This window comes from Puntigrus tetrazona, chromosome 2 (assembly GCF_018831695.1).
Source record: "Puntigrus tetrazona isolate hp1 chromosome 2, ASM1883169v1, whole genome shotgun sequence".
Classification (NCBI taxonomy): Eukaryota; Metazoa; Chordata; class Actinopteri; order Cypriniformes; family Cyprinidae; genus Puntigrus; species Puntigrus tetrazona.
Window position 1 is genome coordinate 20481486 of NC_056700.1, and position 7160 is coordinate 20488645.

Sequence of the window (7160 nt, forward strand, 5' to 3'; positions counted from 1 at the left end):
GCTTTACGCGCTGAGCGGACCGAACTGGTTTCACTTTTATTTTCACTTTCGTGTCCGCATCCCTCATTCGCCGATCAGAGAATCCGCCCAGTCTCTACACCATGTATGGTGAAAAAAATAAATTAGTATCGCGAAAGAGGAGCCTATGGTGGGTTGCAAACCTTTTGCTCCAGTTGTGCTGAGATTATTACACGAGACTTCGCTTAGAAGACATTTGCACGTCGTCCAACTATCGGTAAGGTAATAAATTAAAGTGAATGCATTATTAAAAACTATGAGCTTACTTTTCAATGTCAAATCAACTTTGAGACTTTTTGAGCCATATACTGAACGTTCACACGATCCTGAGACTGATTAAACACGTTTTTTTTTTAGTTTCACGACTATTAATGACCTTTAGATTTGAGGTCAAATATAGCTCAATAAAATGAACTTTTCACCCTTAACAGCGTTACATACATTGTTCAGCAGCAACATCTTAAACATGTTGTTTCACACGCTGGGATGGGATTGTTTTTCCACAGTCATGGCGTGCAGCAGGGTCATGTCCGTCCCGGTGTGTCTCATTGAAAACGATGATAAAGGAACTCTGCATGTGAGAAAAGAGGCCAAAGACATTCTGGATGGGATCAATGAGCCGGTGGTGGTGGTGTCTGTGGTGGGACTCTATCGTACGGGGAAGTCTTACCTTATGAACCGCCTGGCAGGACACCAGTCCGGTGAGAGAAAATGCTCAAAGTTTATCTTAGGGCTGTTCAAACTCGGTCCTGGAGGGCAGGCGTCCTGTAGAGTTTGGTTCCAACGCTAATGGAACACGTCTGGAGCAGCTAATCAAGCTCTCACTAGGCATGTTAGAAACTTCCTTCAGGTATGTCGAGGCAAGTTGGAGCTAAACTCTCGACACCAGCCCTCCAGGATCTCATGAGCAGTGCATGCTGGTATGATAACGAGGACAGAACAAATGAGTTTGTATTTGATGAGATACAGGGAAATGGGAGTATTATTTTGAAAAATTTGCACTTTTCATTCTGTACTCTTAAAATGAATAACGTACATGAAAAATATTTTACTTTCATCTCTGACAGTGGTCACAACAGGAAGTAGAATACAGCAGAGTTTTACGTTTAATTTTTTTTAAAGCAAACAAGAAAATTGCTCAATGGGAACATATGAGCCGAAATGCCATCTTATCTAAAACTTGTAAAATGCATTCAACAGGTAACAAACAGACCTTCGTGAAAATATATTTCTGAAGAAAAAAAAAATTCTATTTGTTTATCGTACATTAAAAGACTTTTTAAAGTGACCTAGATACTAAAGTTGTTTAGAATTTTTTAATGATAAAAATACTTGCCTTATACAAACACGGCTGTATTTTTTTATAAAACAATTAAAATGCAATTTACAGTTAACAATTACCAGAACATTAACACGGCAATAATCTTAATACACTTACTTTTCATGAGAAATGGCTTGAGTAATGAAAGGGTTTAAACAAAATTCCATTCAAAATCTGCAGGTTTTTGCAGAAGAGTAGAAACCTGTCGGTTAACAGTGCTGTGCTTTTTTTTACACAACATGTCCAGGCTTCTTTGAAGTTACTTTCCCTTTCTTGGCCTTTCATCCACGTTCAGGGTTTATAACAAGGCACCGTCTAAAAGGAAAAAAACCCTGATTTTGTAAAACGATATTTTATCCCTTAAGGTCCCCTTAAATTGCAACATCCCTGAGCAAAAAAATGCATCCAAACAAAACATTCCATTTTGTTTTATCAGACTGTATTCTGCAATCAAGCAAGTCCTCTAGGCGTGATCACATAGATCAGATAGAGCTGGATAACATGGACGGTGTGATGATGAATAATGCAAAAAATTATTTGAAAACCAAATCAAATATGTCATATTGAACAACATTTTACTATTAATTATTCATCATTATGTATTTTAAATGTATTTATTTTTGGAAGTGGGGTTGCCAGATTTCAATTTCTACTCTACATCTTTTCTGCTTATCACATAATTTATTAACAATATTGTTTCTTTGTCACCCCTAAATCTGGTTAGATCACAATATCAATAGAAATTCAGTATCAATACACATTGCCCAGGGTCTGTATTTAAAGTCCCACCAGGTGTCCAGCTGACATTATGACTTTTTGCTCTTTGCAGACAAGTCAAGTTCCTCCACATTGACTGAATTAATCATTTATTTTGCTTATACACAGAGACATTGTCATGTTAGAATGGAAAAGGATCCTGTCCAAACTGTTGCTATAACATTAGAAGCATACAATTCTCTATACGTTTATATTTCATAAATATTAAGGTTTGCACTCATGGAAATTACTAAAGTAGTCAGATCTGTTCATCCAAGGGGGTGACCCAATCCTTTGCGCAATATAGTGTATATGAATGTAAAATATGATAAAGTCTAACCTCTGAACAAACTCAAGGCTGCAAGCTGCCTCTTCGTGATACTGGAGGTTGAAATTGTAGAATGAGACAAACAGTGCTGCAAGTCCAGAGACAAAGTTGGGCTGCGCTCCTTCACACATGACCTGACCTTCTATGCTCTACCGCTGACTGTGGATTTCCACATGCTGACAAAATGATAACAGAACTGACAGCATAGCATTCTTTGTTAACAATTGGTAAACAAATCACAAGCACTTACATCACGTTAACGTTTTCATGACGTTTTCTCAGCATTTTCTCAGCGTCGTCCATTTTCTGCTGCATCATAAACAGCTACAATTTAAAAAATAATAAAGTTTAAAAAACTTGACGATTAATAAAAGCACAGTTCACACAGACGCCACTTTTAACTAGCAGCTTTCTGTTGATCAGTGCAGCAAGATCTCTTGATCTACCGCTGGGAAAGAGAAATCGCTTACGTTAGATAGGCCTACGTTACTTGCAAATCAATCCTGACATATTTCAATAACACAATGAGATTTTGGTTCAGTTAAATCCACTGACCAATTGAGTTTTCTGACACTAATACTAGCGTCTGTTCACGCTACATCACACAACATATAAATTGACCACGAAAGACAGTCAATCCCACAATGCAATGCATTTACAGTATGATTCTGTATTACAAATTTAGCTGTCTAAAAACAGAAAACTGCTGTATATTTACAGACAATCTGCAAAATATACAGAATTTGTCTTTTGTGAAAATACAGTATGATACTGTTAGGAAATGGCTGTAAATTTACAGTAAGGACGACTTCTTAAGACACAGTTTAAATAAACACGTTTATTATATGCAAATACATACATTATATATGTTTTTCACATTGCATATGCATTTAAATCTACCATGCATTTGTCGTCTGTATAACTATATGCCATTGTGATTGCCTCAGGTTTTGCTCTCGGCAGCACTATTGAGTCAAAGACCAAAGGCATTTGGATGTGGTGTGTCCCTCATCCCTATAAAGAAGGACACACTCTGGTGCTGCTGGACACAGAGGGACTTGGGGACGTAAGAAAGGTAAGGGAGGATGACATCAGCTGTGATGTTTTCATGACCAAAACAAAAAAATATACATTCATTTTAACATATGTAATTATCATATTTATCTACATACTGTAATTGACAGTCTTCTAATATTTCAGGGGGATGAGAAACATGACACATGGATCTTCTGTCTAGCTGTTCTTCTCAGCAGTACTCTAGTATACAACAGTTTAGGAGTCATTGACAACACGGCACTAGAAAAGCTCCAGTATCCTTCTCACACAATAAACAAAACACACATCCACTGCAATAGATTGAAAACAAACTCTTATCGCACCAGTTATTCCTCCTGAACAGTGCTGAATTTAGCTATGTTACTGAGCTGACTGAGAATATTCGTGTGAAGGCAGAAGAGAGTCAAGACGAGGACAAGTCGGCAGATTTCATGCGAGTTTTTCCATCGTTTGTCTGGGTTGTTCGTGACTTCACTCTTGAACTGAAACTAGAAAACGAGCCAATAACATCAGACGAGTATCTAGAGAGTGCACTGACACTGAAATCAGGTGAGGAATTACACGATTTATACTCTTTCCAATCAGTACCTTCAGCTGTGCCATATTTGATCGCAAAATTACATTAAAACCACTGTTTAAAAACCTGTCTGAAAGCAATGTTTTAGCAGATGCTTAAGAACATGGGAGCATTAGCTAGTCTATGCTGCTTTATTCAGCAGGGAATAGTGATTGTTTAGTGATTGTTCAAATTATTGCTGCTTGTATGGAATGTTGTTTCTTATAGGTAGCTCACGTCAAACTGAGCAGTATAACCTGCCCCGCAGCTGCCTGCGACATTTCTTTGCGGTGAGGAAGTGCTTTGTTTTCACCCGGCCTGCTAGTACGCAAAACATGAGAAGAATGGAGGAGCTGACTGAGAATGATCTAGATTAAGAGTTCCTTGAGCAGGCAAACACCTTCTGCCATTACATTTTTGACAGTGCAGATCCAAAAACAGTCAGCGGAAGCCGTGTAATTACTGGGACAGGTGTGTACGTTCATAGAAGCACTTGTAGTAAATAAACATTGTAGTGAATCTAGTGACACGTGACATCCATCAATCTAATCTAAATATTAGCGATGCACAATATGTTGATTGCTTTTTTAAAAAATCGGTTAGTATTATCAACTTTCTAAAGGTGCTGTAAGTGATATCTCTCCTTCACTATGCTGCATGCAATGATGTCTTCCAAACACATAGTACTGTTCCAAACTCTATCCTTACATTTTGGGTGTTGTTCCAAAATTTATTACATAATCTGTGTTTCCTGACAGCTTTGGGTAATCTCGCCGAGGTTTACATTGAGGCGATCCGCAGCGGGAAGATTCCTTGTTTCGAGAATGCAGTGGTGTCTCTGGCTAAGATCCAGAACGTCCATGCGGTGGACGAGGCCCTGCAGTTTTACATGACTGAAATGTTCAGCATGGCTCAGCTTCCTCTGCGCCCAGAAGAGCTGTCCGACATCCACACAGATGCAGAGAAGGCGGCCATTGAAGTATTCATCACCATGTCCTTCAATGACAATGAACAGATCTACCAAAAAGGGCTCATGGTAAAGTACATGATGAGAGAAAAAGCTCAAATAAACAGTATGTACATGTACTGTAGAGTTCAAATGTAACAGTTTATTACATTTTCAGTTTCTTTCACTTGTTTTAGGAGAAACTGAATGATGAATATCAGCAAATATGCCGGCAAAATCAGGAAGAATCTATCAAGCAGTGTAAAGCTGTTCTGCTTGAGGTGTTTGATACACTCGAGAAATGTGTTTCTGATGGATTGTACCTGAGACCTGGAGGATACCAACAGTACAGACACACACTCAGATATCTGACCAGTGACTACAGAGAAAGAACACACTCACAAATAATGGTAGAGTTCAAACATTCATGTTTTGGTTTTAGAAGTTTACAACAATACTGATCAATATCTTTATATGTTGTTGAATATATGAAACAACAAACAATCATAAAATATTAAGATTTACAATTTTTCATTCAATTGGGTCCATGGTTCGTGGTCTTTCTTTGTATTTATAAAAAAAAAAAAAAAAAAAAAAAAATATATATATATATATATATATATATATATATATATATATATATATATATATATATATATATATATATTTCATATATTTATATATGATTGCAGACCTTTTTCCTACAGAATGAAGAAGTGTTGAGCAAGTTTTTGAAAGAAAAGGAAGATATTGGAAATATTATTCTACAAGCTGACCAATCTCTCAGTGAAGCGGAACAGGAAAAAGAGGGTACATAGAGGGTCATAGTTTTCATGTACCCATCACTCAAGGATCTCAATGATACACAAAAGACTTTAATATTCAAATTTGGGAATTGATTTTACATCAGAATTAGTTCCTTTCTTTATACAGTGCAGAGCTTGAAGAATGAGATTCTATCGCAGCGACAAAGAGGTCTAGAGGAACAGAACCGGCTACAGGAGCAGGCTTATAAAGACATGCGGAGATCCCATAAAGAACATGTGGATCAGATCATTTGTCAGATGGAAAGAGCAGGAGAGAATGAGGAGAGACAATGAACAAGTCCTGGAAGCCAAGCTAAGAGTAAGAACGGGACACTTTCAAATCATAGACTTTGCTTGTTCCAGAGAAGTCACCTTCAAAAAAGTCCTGGTTAGCAATTTTTTTCACTTGTGGCTGTTTGTGTTGCACTGCAGGAGAAAGATGCTCTTCTACAGAAGGGTTTACAGGAGCAAGCCTTACAGATGCAGAGGCAGATTGACGGTCTAAGATCAGAAATGCATGAAAAAAAGAAATCAAAACGATCTACACTCAGCCGGATTGCAGATGGTCTCAGTGCTACAGCAGAACTGATCTTGCCGGGCTTTGTCATGAAATGGTTCAAATGAGAGTGGTTGCACACTGAGTTTGCTTCTCTCACACAAAGGTCTGTTTACACCAGTGATTTCATCTGCCACGTGCTCAAGCGCTTTAATTTCAGGTGGATTCTGATTTAAAAAACTGCAAAAGGCATGCAGTAGATGTGTGGAATTTGTCATTTAATTTCTGAAAGTTTTTAAAAACCTTTATCATTATAGTTATCATCCTTGGTGTAAAAGAGCCATAAGCCTCCAAGCAATGAATTTTATGGTGCTTTTACTGTGTTATTCAGGTAAATCCTGGTGGATTCAAATCTCAGTTCAAAACTCTTATCAGTTCAAATCTGATATCGGTTCAAATCTCGGATCTAAAATGCTAAAAACCATTAATACCTTCAAAAAAAAAAAAAAAAAAAAAAAAATACCCCACAAAAAGATTAGAGAGAAACTGTCTGTGCAAATAACAGATTTTGTGATACAGTCAATATTATAGAGATTTTACTGATCAGCCCTTTAAGAGACCTGAAGACTACATAAAATGCCCAATATGTACTGCACTGCAATAAACAACTAACACTTTTTCCAGTGTATACAATTTATTGGATGCATTTAATGATCGTTTAAAGAATGTAAGACAAATGCTATTAAACATACATATTTTGTAAACATTCTCATTAAGCCTAAGCCAAAAGGCCAAAGTATCAAAAAACACAGACTCCCTTCACCAGCAACATTGTACATCCTTTAATTTACACAATATAAAGTACATGTGAATCACT

General features: G+C 37.2%; 1 pseudogene; it reads left to right on the forward strand.

Moving 5' to 3' along the window:
* The first annotated feature begins 73 nt into the window (after positions 1-73).
* Positions 74-6411, forward strand: LOC122326304 (annotated as a pseudogene).
* The last annotated feature ends 749 nt before the right edge of the window (positions 6412-7160 follow it).